Source organism: Mastomys coucha, unplaced genomic scaffold (assembly GCF_008632895.1).
Source record: "Mastomys coucha isolate ucsf_1 unplaced genomic scaffold, UCSF_Mcou_1 pScaffold12, whole genome shotgun sequence".
NCBI lineage: Eukaryota > Metazoa > Chordata > Mammalia > Rodentia > Muridae > Mastomys > Mastomys coucha.
In genome coordinates, this window is record NW_022196894.1 from 92,388,603 (window position 1) to 92,399,305 (window position 10,703).

Genomic DNA, 10,703 nt, shown 5'->3' on the forward strand with positions numbered 1-10,703 from the left:
AAAAAAAAAAAAAAAAAAAAAAAAAAAAAAAAAACAGATTAAAGGTCACCTTTCAAACTTATCACATACCTGAGCCTGGTGTGTGGTCCTGCCCAATGTCCAGGATGGCTCAGGGAAGTTATTTCTCTTGTAAGATAAAGTTCAAAAAGGCAAAGATATTATCAACTTAGATCGTATACTCCATAACCCTGGAGAATGGGCTCTCAGTCAGTCCTGACACACACTCCAGAGTTTGGCCAGGAAGGGTAGTTATTCTCAAGGTTCAGTAAAGGTCAGCACTGAGCAGAGATGGAAAAGCCATCCTCAGCATCGTTGCCTAGAAATTTCACTTATGAGACAAATGGTTGGGTCAGTCTGTCTCTCAGGCACGTTGGGTACTTCTCCCATAGTTGTACTAAGTCCACAGGCAAGGGGATGCCAGATTCATCACTCACATACCTGTGCTAGGCTGCCAGTCCTTTAATTTGGGTGCCTGTATGGCCAGAGGCCATTGTTTCTGATTGCCTTTTGTCTTGTAGCAGTTTGTCTGTCCTCACACTGAGAAAATTTAATCTTCAGGTGAGAAGATGAGATGGATCTTCCCTGAGATCATCAGAGTAGTTTCATAAACTTTAGTAAATGTAAGAGGGAAACTGCTGATGTCCGCAATACTTGAAAGTCGGTGGGAGGCACTTTAGTAATTCGAGGCTATTACAGGGTCTTTACAGAGATTCTTCCAAACTAGGTCCTTCCATGATTCACTCCTTAAAATGTGGAAGTGGCTTCACCCTATATCACAAATGATTTAATCAGAACTTCTGGATTTGGGGGAGGAGAGGATGATAGGAATTGAATCCAGGAGGAGGAAGGCAAACTGGTTACAGACTAGCCCATCTAAGGAGATGGGATTGAGGAGTACAGGATAGGGAACACGAAAAGCCAGGTTCAGTCTGCAGGGGTGGCATTACATCATCCTGTGTCACCCACTGATTTTGGACAGGCCATTTGTTTGTCTTCTCAGACCTTTTGCTAAGCCACTGTGAGCAGGCATAGAAGAGCAGCTGAGGTGTCAGGCTTCAGAGATGAGGTAAGCAAATGGTGTCTGTCTGTCTGCCCCTGTATCCAGGGCTTAGCAGCTAATACCCTGAATGGAAGGATCCATGAATACATGTTCCTTCTCCCCACTGGGCTACTTCTTTCATCCCATGGATCTTACCCATGTTCTCCTGCATATGGAGCCAGGTCTCGAAGATGAAGTGACAGGTAAGATGGGATCCTTGGCCTAGTGCAGTGTACATACAACAAACTCAGGTTTGTGTCCCAGTGAAGAATGAGAAATGTCCCAGTGAAGGCAAGGATGTGATCACAAGATGGGACTCAGCCTGAGAGATAGGAAAAAGCCATCCTGGTAGAATTAAGGTTCAAAGGAAGAAACGGTGAGGGGGAGGGAAGAAGGTTGTTCTGAGCAGAAGAGATAGAAGGCTCAGCCCTGGGAGATATAGAGCAGGACATCTTAGGACTCAAAGGAGGCCAGAGTATCAGGCCCTACTTAAATCTTTACCAGTTTTTTTTTTCTTTGCATCGTTTGGGCAAGAGCTGCTAACAGTTACAGCCTGAGAACAATGAAGGCAACCACAGCTGTGAGGGACCCCGTGTTCCTGTGCACAGCACATGGCAGGCACAAAAGTGGGAAACTGATTCAGACAGCAGTCTTGTTCCCTCCCTTCTCCTTTCTCTCTCTTCCTCATTTGCTTCCTCCGTTTCCTTTCTTCTCTCTCCTTTTATCTTTCTGTCTCTATTTCCTGTACAACATCCCTGACTAACTATAACAGTAGGTGCTTCCAGGAGTCAGGTATTCAGTGTTATGGCTCTGCTGGGGAGAATCTGCCATCTTTAACACACTGGCTTCATTCTTAGTCTAGAGGAAATAAATTACTTTATTTATTTGAGACAGTGTTTCACTATGTAACCTTGGCTGACCTAGAACTTGTAGACTGGATTGGCCTAATTTTTTTTTTTTTATTTTTTGCATAGAGGATTGAACCCAGGGCCTCATGATTAATGGATAAACTGTACCACTGAGGTGTATCTCCAACTTTAAAAAAAAAAGAGAGAGAGATGAATGATGGGGGCTGGAGAGATGGTTCAGTGGTTAAGAGCACTGACTGCTCTTCTGTTGGTTCTGAGTTCAAATCCCAGCAACCACATGGTGACTCACAATCATCTTGGATGCCCTCTTCTGGTGAGTCTGAAAACAGCTACAGTGTACTTACATATAATAAATAAATCTTTTTAAAAAGATGAGTAATAAATTGTGCTCCACTATAATATTTTAGTAAACTGAAACAGCCCTCAAAAAAAAAAATCAGACTTTAATTGCTGGAATTTATAAATGCTGCTGTCTGAGTTCCTTTTCCTGTCACTGTGATAAAATACAAAAGCAGCTTACAGGGGAAAGGATTAGTTTTAGCTACAGTTCAGTGTGAGGAAGTCAAGGTGGCTGGAGTTGGGGCAGCCACATGAGGCTTGCCTCATGGCATTCATAGAGTGAAGTGAATGCTGGTTGCTGCTCAGCAGCTTCCTCCTCAGAGGGCCCAGATCCCTAGCCAGGGAATGGTGCTGCCCACAGTGGACAAGTCTCATCATCAATGCAATCAAGATAATGAGGTATACCCTGAGGCTCATTCCCCAAGATAAACAATGAGGTATGACCTGAGGTGCATCTCCCCAACATTAATCAATGAGCTAAGGCCGGAGACTCATCTTCCATGTGATTCTAGAGTCTATCAGGGTGACAGTGAATACCAACCATCATATTAAAAAAACCAGGGTGCTTTAAGGACATGATTAAGTATTAGCATGAAGAAATCAGCCTGGATTATGCAAGGAGCCCAAAATCTAATCACAAGTGTCCCTGGGAGGAGAAAGGCCAGGGACAGTTTGACACCTGATGCCAGGAAGAGAGCAATAAGGCCCCTGAGGCAGCCACAGAAATAAAGGATGCAGGGTCCCTACAGCCTCTGCAGCCTGCCATCCTCAACGGCAACCTTGGTCTTTCAGAGTCTGAGAGAAGAAACCCTTGCTGCTGTCAGCAACTACTTATTTAAGATGACACATCAGTCCTTTTAGATGCTGTCATAGGGAGCTGAGACAGACAGGTGAGGGTTGGTGATGAGGTGCAGGGTCCAGGGCGGTCCCCATGAGGACAAACATAGCTATCGCGGTAAACATTCTGACTTCCTAGCCAACCAAGGTGTCTTAGTTAGGGTTTCCATTGAGGATGAAACACCACGACCAAAAAGCAAGTTGGGGTGGGGGTGGGGGGACATTTATTCAGCTTACACTTCCAGGTCATGGTTTATCACTGGAGGAAGTGAAGACAGGAACTCAAGCAGGACAGGAACCTGGAGCAGGAGTTGGAGGGGTGCTGTTTACTGACTTGCTTCCTGTGGCTTGCTCAGCTTGCTTTTTTTTCTTTTCTTTTCTTTTCTTTTCTTTTTTTGGTTTTTCGAGACAGGGTTTCTCTGTATAGCCCTGGCTGTCCCGGCACTCACTCTGTAGACCATGCTGGCTTCGGGCTCAGAAATCCGCCTACCTCTGCCTCCCAAGTGCTGGGATTAAAGGCGTGCGCTGCCACTGCCTGGCTATTGCTTTCTTTCTTATAGAAACCAGGACTACCAGCCCAGGGATGGCACCACCCACAATGGGCTGGGCCCTTCCCACTCTTGATCACTAGTTGAGAAAATGTCTTACAGGTCTCCAGGTCATGGAGACCTCAACAGAACCTCCTTCCCCTCGATGACTGTAGCTTGTGTCAGTTGACACACAAGAGGAGCCAGGGCATGTGGCTATTGAGCCGTTTCCTGACACTTTGCTCAGTTTTGGCTGCTATAGATTGACCAAACAAGAAATATGGTATCTGTAAGCATTTTGTCTAAGCTCCACCCCACAGTTACCTGGCAACAGCCAGGTGTGCCTGACTCACTATAAAGGGGCTGCTTGCCCCCTCCTCTCTCTTGCCCCCTCCTCTCTTGCCCCCTCCTCTCTCTTGCCTTCTTGCTTCTCTTGCCCCTTCCATCTCTCTCCCCATTCCCCTCCCCCATCTCTCTCCATGTGCTCATGGCGGGCCTTTTTACTCCTCTACTCTCTCTCTCTCTCTCTGCCTTTCTCTGTCTCTACTACCCTCTCAACTCCCCTCCCCATGCCCTGAATAAACTCTATTCTATACTATACCATTGTGTGGCTGGTCCCTCAGGGGGAAGGAGCGTCTCAGCATGGGCCCACTGTGGCACCCCTTCTCCCACATCCCTGACTGCACATCCACCAAACATATTCTCTTTCCTCTATCTTTTTTTTTTTAAGATTTATTTATTTATTTTATGTGTATGAGTACACTGTAGCTGTACAGATGGCTGTGAGTCATTATGTGGCTGCTGGGAATTGAACTCAGGACCTCTGCTTGCTCCGGCCCCGCTTGCTTCTGGTGTAATACACTGTAGCTATCTTCAGATGCACCAGAAGAGGATGTCAGATCTCATTACAGGTGGTTGTGAGCCACCATGTGGTTGCTGGGATTGGAACTCAGGACCTTTGGAAGAGCAGTCAGTGCTCTTACCCGCTGAGCCATCTCGCCAGCCCTCCTCTATCTTTTTATAAAATACAACAGAATCTTTCTGCCCCATTCCTGGAATCACAGTCCCTATGTTGAGGTTTCTCCAACAGGGAGCAGCATTTGTGCAAGCTGGCATGCCTACTCAGGCATATGTGTGTGGTGTCTGGAGGGAGCTGGGCGGGGACAGCTCAGGAAGCAACCTCTCGTGCAGATGGAAGGTGATCTGGAGCCTGGAGCCCACACCCACCCAGGTTTTTGGTTCTGAAGACCCTACTCACACTCAACATGTGGTCCCCAGCCTATCTCATGCCTCCAGGGTGCTGCTTAAGACTCTAAGGGCTTCCAGACTTACTAGACTTGGGAACCTGTGTTTCATCTTTCCCTATCCGGGCCACCAACTGTTGCGTCCTCCCCATTTGGCAAGAAAGATGCGACCCGGGAACTCTTCCTTTTAGCAGTTTATTTCAGGAACCTTTGAACAATGTTTCTCCCTCTTGTTTCTCCTACTTCTGGCTTCTCCGCTCCTGCCTCTCTCGAGCTCCGCCTTCTGGCCCACCCTCGGCTATTGAATACTCCCAAGCTTAGCCAATCCCAGTGGGCTACGTGGCAAAAGCGGATAGGTCACCAGATGCGGAAGCAACCAATGGCAATGAGGGCTTGCTTATGAGACCACTCGCTCTTGGAACGGCTCTCCACAGTTCCTCCTTTTAGTTTTTAAACGAAACAGGCAAGAGTAGAGGTCTGATCTCTGATGCTGGAAACAGGGACATTGTACTGATCCTCACTTAGGTGTCATCCACCCAAAGAGTACCAGGCCCGTCCGATACCTTTTTCTCAGAGGCGGGGCCTGGGGTACCAACCCGCATGCAATCAGATGTGCTCTTCTCGAGGCCGCTAGAAGCTGACTGGGAGTGCAGTGCTTTGCCTTATAGCCTGAACATGACGATCATTTTTGTATGACTGCCAGCCATGCCTGGGGAGACTGTCCTGCCTCAATGGCCATAAATGCTTGCACAATCATGGCTGCATTCCTTCTCTGAGTGAACCTGATCCTGCATATATACCACATGCCCACAAGGCAGACCAGCAATAGGAGACCAACCAATCTAAAGGCAAAAATGAGACATCTAAACTTCTATTGGTACTAAAAAAGTGAGGAAACACTCAAGCATTATGTCGTATCAGCATTGGTCTTGGAAACACCGACAGAATCCTCCATCTCTGCTCCGCTTGGCTCTCCACCAGGAACAGAAGAAGAAGGGTGCACAGGGCTCTCAGGCACGATCTCTCTATTCTACGTGGCACACTTCAATCGCTCGGGGACCCAAATGGGATCTTGGCGGTCTTGTGGAAAAACATAAACAGATCCCCTCGCCCATGCCAACGCTGGGTCAGGACCATGCCCGTGATCACATTCTTCCACTTCACAAATCCCTTCAAGGAACCTCTGCTGCACTGATGATGATCTGCAGCAGAAAGGCCATCTATATCCAAATTTAAGAAATTTAAGGTTTGGGGGAAAACACAGCTAAACCCTCTTCTAGCTGTCAAGAGCGGGTCTGGCCCTCTCCAAGCTCCAGTCAGTGGGTCTCTCCACCTGACCCATTTAGCCCAGCAGGCATGGGAAAAAGTATCAACAGATACAAAAACATATTTAAGCTTTCTAAAAGAAGAATGATGAGTAACATCTATCTGCCATAAATGGTTGGGTCGAAGTCCACGGGGGTTGCTCCCCAAAGTCTCTTTGACTGGTATATGGGGGAACCTATAACGGAGGCCCCTCCAGTTAGTATGGGTCAAGAGGTGAAAGTGGGTGGCCTCTGAGACAGTGTGACATTGGAGTCCAGATGTGGCCCGGTCAGCCAGGCTGTTTCCCTTTGACAAAAAGCCTAGGAGATTTTGGTGACCTCTGAGATGTTGAATATAAATAGGGTTTTGTCTTTGTCTAAGGAGGGTACATGCTTGAATCATCAAAGGGGATATTGGATTAGAATCTAGCATTCTGTGAAACTGCCTAATATGGGCTTCAGGCAAATTGGGCCAAAAGTTAACCACATATAAACTACCTGAAAACAAATTAAACATACGAGGGATGGAATCCAATGCCATCACTACAGCAAAGAACTCTTTAAATTGGGCTGACCCCTCTATCTCATACACCTTAGACTGAGGATTTGTTCTAAACAGTCGAATTAAAACATTTCTTCCCTTAAAGATACAGTGTTGGTTCTGTTCCCCCTGCACTCCACACTCCTCCTGGTAAAAGGCGGTCCATTTAAGGAACATGGGTGAGGGGAACACAGCCTTGACCATTTCCTTCCAATCTCTGAGGGTGAGAGCCTGGTGGGCAAAGCCCTCAAGGATGGTCTCTACCCAGGGTGAATGAGGGCCATCCTCTGCCACTGCTTTCTTTAGTTCCCTAAGGTCTTGGGCTTCCCAGGGATACTAAGCTGCTGCCAGGGTTAACATTAACCAGAAACAGGTGGCTAGTATCTCCCAAGCTCAGCTTCCCCACCCCGGCATAGGGCTGCATGCTGAAGGCAGCTGTTGAGGGGAAACCTGAAAGGAGAATGCGGCTTTCCCCTCTTCCACGGCCTTACAACAGCGCTGATCTTCCAAACAGCTCCTAATGAGCTTCCACACAGGTCTTAACAGCTCTTGAAAAGTCAGAAAAATTGAGTTTGACAATAACAGTTCTTGGAGAGCCAGAAAAATTGATTGCAAAGCGCCCATGTTTACTTTTGTTACCCTTTTTTTGTTACTTTCCTTTTACTTTCAGTTCACTATTCTTTATAGCCTCTACTTCCGAAGTCTTTATTGCTCCAACCCGGAGACCTTATTGCCTCTTCACCGAGGACCTTATCGTCCCAACGCGACCCTGGGAACTCTTCCTTTTAGCAGTTTATTTCAGGAACCTTTGAACAATGTTTCTCCCTCCTGCTCCTCCTGCCTGTTTCTCCTACTTCTGGCTTCTCTGCTCCTGCCTCTCTCGAGCTGATGCTTAAGCTCCGCCTTCCTGGCTCTCTCGAGCCTGTTACTTAAGCTCCGCCTTCCAGCCCACCCTTGGCCATTGAGTACTCCCAAGCTTAGCCAATCCCAGTGGGCCACGTGGCAAAAGCAGATAGGTCACCAGATGCGGAAGCAACCAATGGCAGCAAGCTTAGCCAAATGAGGGCTTGCTTATGAGACCGCTCGCTCTTGGAAAGGCTCTCTACAAACCTGCGCTTGGAAATTAAAATTTAAAATAGGGAGTTATGTCGAAGGGAGGTAGAGAAGAACATTAAGGAAATGCCAGAGGCTTCTAGACCCCAGCAGCAATCCTGGGTCCCTAGGCTCGGTGGAGGGACTGAGCCTGAGAGAGTGGGTGTGAAGTGTCCATGTGGGAAACTTGACCAAGGGTGATCTGCTGGCCACCCACAGGCTGTGGGCACTAAGCTTGTGTCCTTATAGAAAAGGGCAGAGGTGGTGGACAAATGGGCTCTATGGGCATGGAAGGGTCAGAGAGGCAGGGAGAATGAACACCATGTGATGAAAATGTGCATTGTCTTATAGTCTCAGATAAAGCAAGCACCCAGGAGTGTGTGTGTGTGTGTGTGTGTGTGTGTGTGTGTGTGTGTAAGTCCCACAACAAATGATTCTGAAATCTTTACCATGAAGAGATAGTAGGGAATCAAAACATAGTCAGATATGGGGAAAATGGAACACCGTGACACTACATCTATTTCGTATCTGAGGACCAGGCTATACTTACTAAAACCCCTGTATGGATGTGAGTAAGTTGCCTAGAACTTTCGGAAGCTCAGTCTTATGACAAATAGTAGCATCTTACAAATATACCCTTGATCCTGTGATCATTCCAGTGATGTGCGCAGTTGTTGTTTTGTCAGCTGTTCCCTTCCAGCTTCCTCAGCAGGCATTGCTGGCCCATATCCCAGGGCTGTAGGCCCAGCCTTATGTCTCAGTTAAAGGAAGAAGGCCTGACTCTAGCTGAACTCTACAAATCTTTTGGAACTTTGTATCTGTTACAAGGTGGACATAGTAATTTCATCACTGGCAAGAGTTTATGTCCTTCACATAATGCTGAGTGTCTGAGCTCCTTAAGGATGTGCCAACTCTTGGAACATGGACAGCACAGCTAGAAGGCTTGGGATGGGAGAGGAAGGGCCTCCTGGGATAGCTCTAACAGCTGATGTGGTCTGACTCACAGCTATGGGAGGCCATGTAAACAAGATTTCTGACACAGGTGGACGACTTTGTCACAAGTGACAACTTTGGTTGACTATGACATGGTTAATGTGGCATCTGAGTAAGGCTTTGTAAGGCTTTGGCTCGTGTTGTCCAGCTCTGACCATGAGGTCACCTGTCACCATGGTTCATAAAGCAAAGCTTGTGAATGCTACATTTGCAGATTCAAGACAAGTATGGAATGATTTGATGGTAACTCCCCTATTATCATGTTTATGTGTAAATCTTGGTCTATGTACACACTTGTTCATGGATGATTTCTACAAGACCACTGCTCTGAATCCCTGACTGTCCTGGTCCCCAAATGTATTCTATAACATTGTTGGTGCTCAAAACTTTGTGTGCTACTAAGGCATTGAGGTCCTTGGTTATGGGCCACATAGATAATGTAGATTGCATCTGCTCCTCTCATCCATTGGCATCAATCAGATTTGGTAACTATCTCAGAACTATTCTTAAAAACACAGCAAAATAAACTTGTCTTATCAAGCCATTGAAATTCTGTTATCTTACAGCTAGGCAATCTTACATTTAGACTTTTTTTTTTTTCAAGACAGGGTTTCTCTGTATAGCCCTGGCTGTCCTTGAACTTACTCTGTAGACCAGGCTGCCCTCTAACTCAGAAATCTGCCTGCCTCTGCCTCCCAAGTTCTGGGATTAAAGGTATGCGCTACCACTGCCCGGCTAGACTTTTTTTTTTGAAAAAAGATTTATTTATTTTATGTGTATGAGTACACTGTAGCTGTATGGATTGCTGTGAGCCATCATGTGGCTGCTGGGAATTGAAATCAGGATGGCCCCACTTGCTACAGCCACACTCACTCCAGCCCTGCTCGCTCCAGCGTAATACACTGTAGCTGTCTTCAGACACACCAGAAGAGAGCATCAGATTTCATTACAGGTGGTTGTGAGCCACTATGTGGTTGCTGGGATCGGAACTCAGGACCTTCAGAAGAGCAGTCAGTGCTCTTACCCACTGAGCCATCTCGCCAGCCCCACATCTATACTTTTAATCTCAATCTTCCTACAACTTTTAGTCATTAGTATAATATGCTTATAATTGACAGTTTTTGTTTGGAGTACTTTATGTTATTATTTAGGCAGAGTGCAAAATGCTGTTTCTTTCACTCCCCCCCTCCCCCTGCTCTCGTGGCAATGTCTTATTGAGCCCAGGATAACCTCAAACTCACTATGTAGCCAAACATGACCTTGATCTTGGGATCTTCCTGCCTCTACCTCCCCAGTACTGGGATTATATATTCTACCACATCCGGCTTTCAAATACCTTTCTTTAATTTTGACAGGGACATGGATCGTATGTCTTAGCCCCACAGTTGACACATAATCTTCACAAATAACAATGTCTCAGCTGAAAGTCCAGCTTCTGACAGTGTGTAGGCGGCTTATTGGAAATTGGAGTGGCTAGCAAAGGGAGGGAAGCAGCAGGAAGGCAAGCCAGCACAGGCCTAGTGACAGCACTGGTACCTTGGTAACAGTGACTCAGTCCCACAGACCTTCAGAGAAGCTGCTAGAACACAAGAGAACTGTCTCCTGGGGAATGCGGGGGCAAGGGAGAGGGTATATCTACTGATAGCTGCCTATTTGGGGCTTTCGGTAGATTAGTAGGGAATAACCCATTCCTTCTAGGGTGGCTACAAATGGCTCCTGTATGGATCTCTTTAAGGGTTGCATATAACTGTTTGGGGCATCAGTACCTGGGGTATGAGGGTGAAACAGAATGTGAAGTGGCCAGGAGAGGTGCTAGAATATATGCTCGAACAGGCACACTGCATGCTGATAGCTGGTGTTCTAGAACAGGCACACTGCATGCTGACAGCTGGTGTTCTAGAACAGGCACACTGCATGC

The 10,703-nt window shown here is 46.8% G+C and overlaps 1 long non-coding RNA gene across 1 annotated transcript in view; it reads left to right on the top strand.

Moving 5' to 3' along the window:
* The window catches only part of LOC116086624, a 4,460-nt gene extending 2,350 nt beyond the window's left edge, over positions 1 to 2,110 (top strand). Inside the window, exons 3-4 of the long non-coding RNA XR_004117013.1 lie at positions 1,001 to 1,066; positions 2,014 to 2,110. This is a non-coding gene — a long non-coding RNA (uncharacterized LOC116086624). The remainder of the gene's footprint in view (positions 1 to 1,000; positions 1,067 to 2,013) is intronic.
* The last annotated feature ends 8,593 nt before the right edge of the window (positions 2,111 to 10,703 follow it).